The sequence below is a fragment of the Camarhynchus parvulus genome, chromosome 2 (genome assembly GCF_901933205.1).
Source record: "Camarhynchus parvulus chromosome 2, STF_HiC, whole genome shotgun sequence".
Lineage (NCBI taxonomy): Eukaryota > Metazoa > Chordata > Aves > Passeriformes > Thraupidae > Camarhynchus > Camarhynchus parvulus.
This window is the reverse complement of record NC_044572.1, coordinates 53,226,707-53,235,117: the sequence shown is the minus strand read 5'-3', so window position 1 is coordinate 53,235,117 and position 8,411 is coordinate 53,226,707.

Sequence of the window (8,411 nt, the reverse complement as noted above, 5' to 3'; positions counted from 1 at the left end):
AATGGAACAAAAAATTAATGAAAGAATAAAAGTTACATTCTGTAAAGGTGCTTACAATGTTAGAACTATGCAACCTAGATGGTTTGAAACTGTTTACCTGCAAGAGAAAGAAAAAAAAACAGAGAGACTTTTTTTTAAAATGGAAGTAACTTGTTTAAAAAAAAATCTTTGGTGAGAGATACTTGAAAGGAACATGTTTGTCCAGTTGCTGGAGTCAAACATTTCTATATTTTGTAAAAAAAATTTTTAATCGTTTACTATTTGCACTACAATGGTGTCTGACCTGTCTAATCCTTATTTAACAAATATTTGCAAGGGAGGGTGGTTGGGTGTGGGAGGGGTTGAGAGCTGCACTTATTGTGAGCTATACAAGAACTGCTACAGCACACAAAATAGCTATTTTTATTATTATAATAATTATTATTATTTTGTACCTTAAAATGAATAGACACATACACCAAAGACATTTGTGCAAGCCTCTATAAAGTCTGTTTGTGGTTGGTACCATTCACCTGTAAAGAGTTAGGGTTTGAATTAAGAGTCAGTGGGTTGATTACATTCAGGCTAGAATATCTGTTAACCAGTTAAATTCAAATAATGCCCTCAAAAAAAATCGCCATTTGAAGTAAACCCAGAAAATCCCTGGGATTTGGATCCAAAGTGCTTGGATCTGAGATCCATCTGAGCATAATCATACTGTTTTGTATGTACAACACTAAACTCAGCCCTGATGCACAGCAAATGTGCATTGTAGGGAAACAACTTTGTCCAAGGGATATACATATATATGTATATATTTCTGTATGTATATATGTATGTATACACAAGGTATAAGCACTTCTGGCTTCATTTTACTGTTCTTAAAACAATGAATGTTTGTGTGCAAAGCACAGTATGTTAAAAGATTTTTTGTTTCTTGCTGCCAAGTGGGAGGCTACATGTTCAAAATGGTATTTGTGCAAGAGAAACCTAAAGTGCTGGTACACACTGAAAAAGTGTTGATGTAAAATTACAAGCAGCCTTGGGCCCTGTCCACCATTGCTCCTGCAAATATACAGAAAATGGCAATTGTGGTTGGATTTCTGTTTGAAATACAGTCTTTGCTGAAATGCTGGCTTTCTCAACCACCACCCTCTAGCATGACAACTCTTAATGGTTTGCGTGTTACCTGTAAGACCTAATTTTCAGTGTCAACACCTAACCTGAAGGGTCCAACCCGTAGGGCATAGGTAGATAGTTGTTGTTTTTAAAAAAAATTTTTGCTGTCATATTTAAAAGAATGTTAAACTTACATTTGTCTTTGGGAAGGGGGAGATGATAAGAGGGAATGGGAGAAACCTTTAGGCCCTGTTTTCACTGAGTTTGATAACCCTGAGCCTGAAGCTTCAGACTCTCCTAGGTTTGCTGAACCAAGCCCCAGTTAGCTGCCTTCTGAGGGGACAGGCTTCTAAATGCCTCTCCTGGAAAGAAGTACTAACATGGCTCCCCGTCTTGCTGAGAGCACAGTCTGTTAAAAAAAAAAAAAAAAAGAAAAAAGAAGAAAAAAGATAGCACAATATAACCCAGTCACACTGGCTAGGGATAGTGTGTTAGCACCTTCATGGCAAGAACCATGTTTAAACAGTGTAATCAGGGCCTTCATTTTTTGTCAGCCAAAACTGTTTGTGTGTGCATGTGTGCGTGTGTGTTCTCTGCGTGTGCAGATGTATGTGTGCATGGGCACATGTCCGTATTTGTATGTATCTATAGAGATAAAAATAAAAAGGGAAAAAAAAGAAAAAAAGAAAGAAAGAAAGAAAAAAAAATAGCCCTTTCCTCAGTTGAATAGGTATCAGCATACATGCGTATAGCTAAGTTTTCTATCTAATTTATTCCACAATATTTAGAGTGCATAGTACAGCTAATGGGTTATACATTTATGTACTTTTTATACAACACAGTTTTTTTACAGACTTGTTTGCAGTTTGCAAAAAAAAAAGTTGAAAAAATATAATTGGTTAAACACTAAATTTGTCATTGAAGTGTTCTGTAAAATATCAAGGCTTTCTGATTTAAATTATTTGCAGAAGTTTGTTGGGTTTTTTGTGTTTTCTTCCTGGGGAAAGTGAGGGATACCAAATGCTAGTAGGAAAATTTTCAGGAAGAAAAAAGGATGCACAACTAATTTATCTTTATAAATTTTACGAAGTTCTTGGCCCTGCTTATTTGCAGCATGTGGCAGAATTTCTTTCAATTTTTCCTAGAAGCAGAGCCAGCCTTTGGAGCAGCAGGAACAGGGACACAGTCTGTGAGAGTTGTTGAGGATACCATTTAGTTCACTGGTCTTTGTACTTGGCCTTAAAATTGGGTGCCCCAGAACTCTTATTTATATCATCAGATGTCCCAGAATGGTTACTTGTGTCTACAGGCCCCTTGATGTCAACTGGCCTCCTTACAAGATCAGTAAAACTACTTACATGAGTAAAGTTGTGCCAGGGTGCATGACAGGTTCCTTCTGCTGTGGGCACTATCAAGGGAGAGAAAGGATTCTGACTGAATGGCATCACAGCCAATGCTGTTTAATCCAATTATTTGAATGAGGCTGTTTGCATCACGGTGGATCTGAACAGAGTGGTAAGGGAAACAGGTCAGATGGCTCATGTTAATAAAATTTATTCTCAACAGTGATTACTTAGAGAGCATTGGAGACCTGAAATGCCCGAACCTTCCCCTAGATGACAATGGCAAAACTCCCATTGGCTGCTAGCAAAGTTGGTTTAGAAAAACTCATGGTTTTTCTGGCTAAAGGAGAAAGACCCTTTAAAAAATAATTCTCATCCTGAATTCAATAGCAGATTTAATGTGATGAATAGGGATTGGCCTGAAAAACATGAAACTAGCCTGAGACAATTTCCAAGTGAGGAAAGAATATAGGATTTTAGATATTGTGAGCATGTTTCATAATAGCTACACCAAAAACAGAAAAAAGTTTTCAAATCAAGAAGTAAGTGTTCCAAGCCCTACTTTTTTAGCTTGCATTTGTATGTGTATACTGGTCACAAATTTAAAAGATTTCTCCCTCCAATCTCTAGAATCAGTCATGGGGTTTTGATTTGTGGTCAGAGTTATTTAAAGTAGGGGGAAATGAAAAACTGTATGATAAAGTAAAATAAGAAATTTGGATGTTAATCAAGACTGAATGATTCCAGCAAAATAGCCCATCCCTGATAATTTGATTTAATTAAATCTGCATGTACTTAAAATAGCATTAGAAATTGTTACCATATTTAAGCAGTTGTTCTAGGGCATGCAGCCTTAAAAATTACTTCTCCTTTCAGGTATGACTGTACCAAAAAAAAAAGAAAGAAAGGCCCTTAACTACTAACACATTCCTTTCCATATAACCTACTTACTGTTTATATTGAAAATACATTTTCAGTATATATTTAATCACAGAAATGTATTTGTTTCGTGTCTCCATAATCTTATTGCTTGAGAGCTGACCACATTTGGTTGTCTTTTTACATCTCCATGTCAGATGCTCTGGTTACAAAGCCTAAGAAACTGGCATAAGTGCATGCTAAGATGTTTCTTTGGGAGGGCTGAATGTATTTGTATCCTTTAGACTTAGCAAAAGGAAATGCTTACAGATGCTTGTAATTATTATGCACTCATATGGTCTAGTGCCCAAAACTGTAAAATTGAATGAAATGGGAGTTTTGTCATTGACTTCAATAGAAACACTTTCGTATCAAATCACTGTAGAGTAGGGTTGCATTATACATACCTCCCTGTTTTTTGTATTTAGTTGAGAAATAAGCTGTCAAGTTCATTTAACAGTGACACCACAAGACCATGTAGAGGCTAGCAGCAATATCTCTTAGGTAGAGAACTTCAGGCATCTGTAAAGTTTATGTGCAAAATTAAAAATTGATGGACTATAGTTACTCATGTGGAATTGTGCCTTACTCTGTAAGCAATGCCATTGATTTTCAGAGGGTCTCTTTTCCTAGAAAGTTACCAGTCAGCATCAATAAATTGAGAAAAATCTATTTCTGAAGTATAGGTAGATACAATGGAAATTATTAAGGTCTTTAAGTTAAACCTCATGTCAATAGTGTACATCAGTATAAGAACCAGATGCTAATCCCTTTCCTTACACTGAAAAAAGCTTTACTCCCCCATATGCTCTCGTTGCATTACGTGTGGAGTAAAACGTTTTCGGCATGAGTAAATAAAATCTTAATTTGATCTTCTGTGAACAACTAGAAGCAAGGTTTTCATGGGCCGAAACAAGCAGCACTTCTGGGTTTTATAGCTATTTATTTTTTGAGATATAATGAATCTGTTAATTCTCAATGGGTTTCTTTGTATTTAAATACTTTCAAAAACAATACATTGACAATGGGTTGAAGATATATATATATACACACATATATTCTATATGTATGTATATATATCTTCATAATAATATGTATATATGAAATATAATACAATTTAATATGACAATATTATGTTATATTACATTGAATTACATTATATATATACATATTATATATATGTCTACAGTATATATATACACACACAACTATATATATGTATATACATATATATAAATTATGAAAGCCAAGATATTATGAAGCCTATTTTGTTTTTATCATTTTGTGTTTTGTTGTTGATATTATTATTATTGTTATTATTATTATTTTGCATACTACATGCAGTGCTTTAACCAATGTCTGTTTGGCTAATGTAATTAAAGTTGTTAATTTATATGAGTACATTTCAACTATGTCAATGGTTTCTTAATATTTATTGTGTAGAAGGACTGGTATTTTTTTTATTTACATTATGTTTAAAGAGGTAACAGTTTGATATGTTCTCATTTGTTTATATTAGAAGTTATTTATTTTCACGGCATTCCGTCTGGTATTTTGATATTTGGAAGGCATGCTACCTATACTTTGTACAGTTAGTGGGCAGTATTCAGCAGCTCCCAGTAGATTTTTAGGCCCTATATTAAGTAAAAGACTTATTTGGGCTTTTTATTTTAGATTTTTCCTATTGGTTTGCCAGGACCACTCAGTGCACTTATTGCCAGACACTCTGCCTGTGTGACCAATTTATTCCTACTGTATTTACCCAGGACAGAGGACCAAAACCACCTCTGGTGTAAGTCCAGTGACTTCAGTGAAGTTATACCAGAGATGCATTTGGCTCACAGAGAAAATGCTTGTGCAAATCAATGCAAAGAAAAGGCAGAAAGAAAGAGTCTTTGCATTTGGAACGGAATTTCAACATGTTAAAAATGTTTGGATCAGCTGTTACTTTATTTTACTTTGTTCTTTTTGTTATTTTGCTCTTTCTTATACAACAGCAGCAACAACACAAGTGAAATAAATAAAGGGAGTTTCACCAAGCCTTGTGTAATTGTTCCTTAATATGCATTCCTTGCTGGGAAATTCATGGGAACTTGGGAAATAATGCCTCTTTGGACGGAACAATATTATATCTTTCTCTTCAATGTGAATATGTTAAATGGACATTTGAATTCATGGCCCAACAAGTAATGGAATTTTAGGTTGTTCACTTCTCCTTGTAAACACATGGAGTACAAAAGCTAAAGCTAACTACAACTTCCCATTGCCTGTAGACTGTTAGGTCTTCAGCTACTATCATCACAATTCCCTTTAAATAATCCAGAACTAGATGCTTACACAGATAAAAGGGGAATTTTCATTACTGAGAAAAAAAGTAGAAATAAAAAATTGGAAAGCTGTCAGTTCACATGGGTTAGTTTATAAATTGATAGGTAGTCAGATGAAATGATCAGAGGCCTGATTACAAGCATCTGATTACTGCTCTGAGTGAGAAATTATCTGAGTACCCTCATATTTGAAAGCAGGGTGAAATTATGAAGGGTTTTCACCAGCCATTGCATTCCTATGGTGATAAATGGGCTCTTGCTACATTCCATACATTGTCAATGGGGTGACAATTCTGAAGTTCATCTTTAAGCAGATTTTTTGCATGGTGCTCAAGCATAGGCCATCACAGCTATCAACAGGCCTTTAAATAATTAGGCACTGAAAACTGTTCTACAAAGCTTGGAGAACTGAATTGGTTTCCTCTTACTGAAAATATATTTTAAAAAAAGCAATGCAATCAGCGCTGGAGAAAGTATTTGTTTCAGAGACTACTAAGACATGTTTGAATATATGCTTTCTTCCCTTCATTATGATCACTATTATACAGTTGGACTCAGCGATCTTAAAGGTCTTTCCAGCCTAGATTATTCTATGATTATTATTGCCAGAAAAGACAAATCCAACTGGATTTGGAAGTTGCTCTAAGAGAATAAAACTAAGAGTTACTTGATTCCAACTGCTGGTATGTTAACCTGGTACAACTGAAGCTTACACTTCAGGTGTAAAACAGAAAGTTATTATTTCTCTTTCATGACACAGAATACAGTACTAGATAGTGCAATCCAGATGTTTTCCATTTTCTTCAGCTATTTTATTTCTTTTTTACTTTAAGAATGCTGTTGAGAACTGTTGCTATTGTACAAGCTTGTTGAAATGCTCCATTTGAAAAGAACAGTGGAGAACTAAGAACTGCCTTTTTCACAAGTAGAACAATATGCTAATACTAAAAAAACCCCTATCCTAAACAAATTAGACCAAGTTAATAATATAGAAAGGCAGATAGATATGTGGATAGTTTCTTCTCAGTGTGGATTTCTTACCTTAGAGAGCATCTTCACACTGCTGCTTGGGCTATTGAATCACTGGGTTAGTTTCAGTGCACATCACAATACTTTCCATGCTTGTCAGTGGGCTAACAGAATCAAAGTTTTGATAGTTCATGGCTAGATAGATATGGCTGCCCTCAGTGATTAATTTCTTACTTAAGTTTGTCTGTCTCCTGGAAATACAAACACAGACTGATCTGAAGTACTGCATATGGGTCAGGGTGACTGTCCTCCCTTATACTGCTGATAGAAGTATAGCACAGTGATCAAATCTGTGGCTTGCAAATACCTGCTGCACAACTTCTATGACCTCTGAGTGCTTCATGGTTTCAAAAGAGCTGTCTCACACTATGTCCCCATATGATCGCATCTCTCCTGTCTACTCTTGTTTCTCATCAGCTTTGCTAAAACTGCATTCACTGGGAAAATAGTGCAGAAAGTCACTGTCTGCTAGAGAATTCCAAACACTCTCTGCAGGACAAAGTGAACAATGAGGTTTCCTTTTCCCCTCCAACAGCCAGTGACTCTGAGCACCAAAAGTGAAAGAGTTGGGAGAAGGGTCCACATGATTAGACAGTTCTATCTATCTTCATCTTATGAGGACTGTGAGAGGGAATGGGTTTATTTTGTCTTTTAACAGTAGACACAGGGACAAATTCAATCCCTTCTTGTGAGACCCCACCTACAGTACAGTGTTCAGTTCTGGGGGCTTCAGCACAAGAAAGACAAGGACCTGCTGGAGTAAGTCCAGTGGATGGCCACAAAGATGATCACAAGGATGGAGCACCTCTCCTACAAAGACAGGCTAAAAGCTGGAGTTTTTCAACCTGGACAAAAGAAAGCTCCTGCAAGACCTTAGAGCAGCCTTCCAGTACATAAACAGGGCTACAAGAGAGCTAGAAAGGCTTTTTAGAAGAGCCTGTAGAGATAAGACGAGGGGGAATGGCTTCAAACTAAACAGGATAGATTTAGATCAGATGACAGAAATAAATTCTTCACTGTAAGGGTGGTGAGACACTGGCACAGGATTCCCAGAAAAGCTGTGGATGTCCCATCCCTGGAAGTGTTCAAGGCAAGGTTGGATGGGGCTCTGAGCAATCTGGTCTACTGAAAGGTGTTCCTGCTCATGGCAGGGAACTAGATGATATTCAAACCCAGGCTATTCTATAATTCTATAAATTATTTAATACATCTGACTCATACAGTTTCTATTACATGACAAAATTGCTGTTTCTGAGAACATAGAAATGTATATCAACAGAGTTATGGCTTCCAGACTGTCATATAACAGCAGACAAAACCAACATAGCAGCTTTACTCAAACAAAAACATTCAGAGGAAAGTTGGCAAGAGGTACTAGTAGAGATCCCTAGAGGGGCTCTTGAGCAGACTGCTCCTCCACAACTTAGACACATAGAAGAATGCCTCTTATGGCTGAATTAGGATGCAGTTGGCTTGATCTTAGTGAAGGCAGATGGGTGTTACAGACCTGGGTGGCTTAACTGAATGCAAAATGAAGTCCTATTTTCCTAGAAAGATCATTGAGTATAAAAGAGCAGATAGTAAGGTGGTAGAAAACACGTGCACTTTACTGAACTACATATGAGAGTGATCAAAATTGAATACTTTTGGAAAATGTGAAGATAACTGAAATCAGGCTAGAGGTAAAAAAAATCCA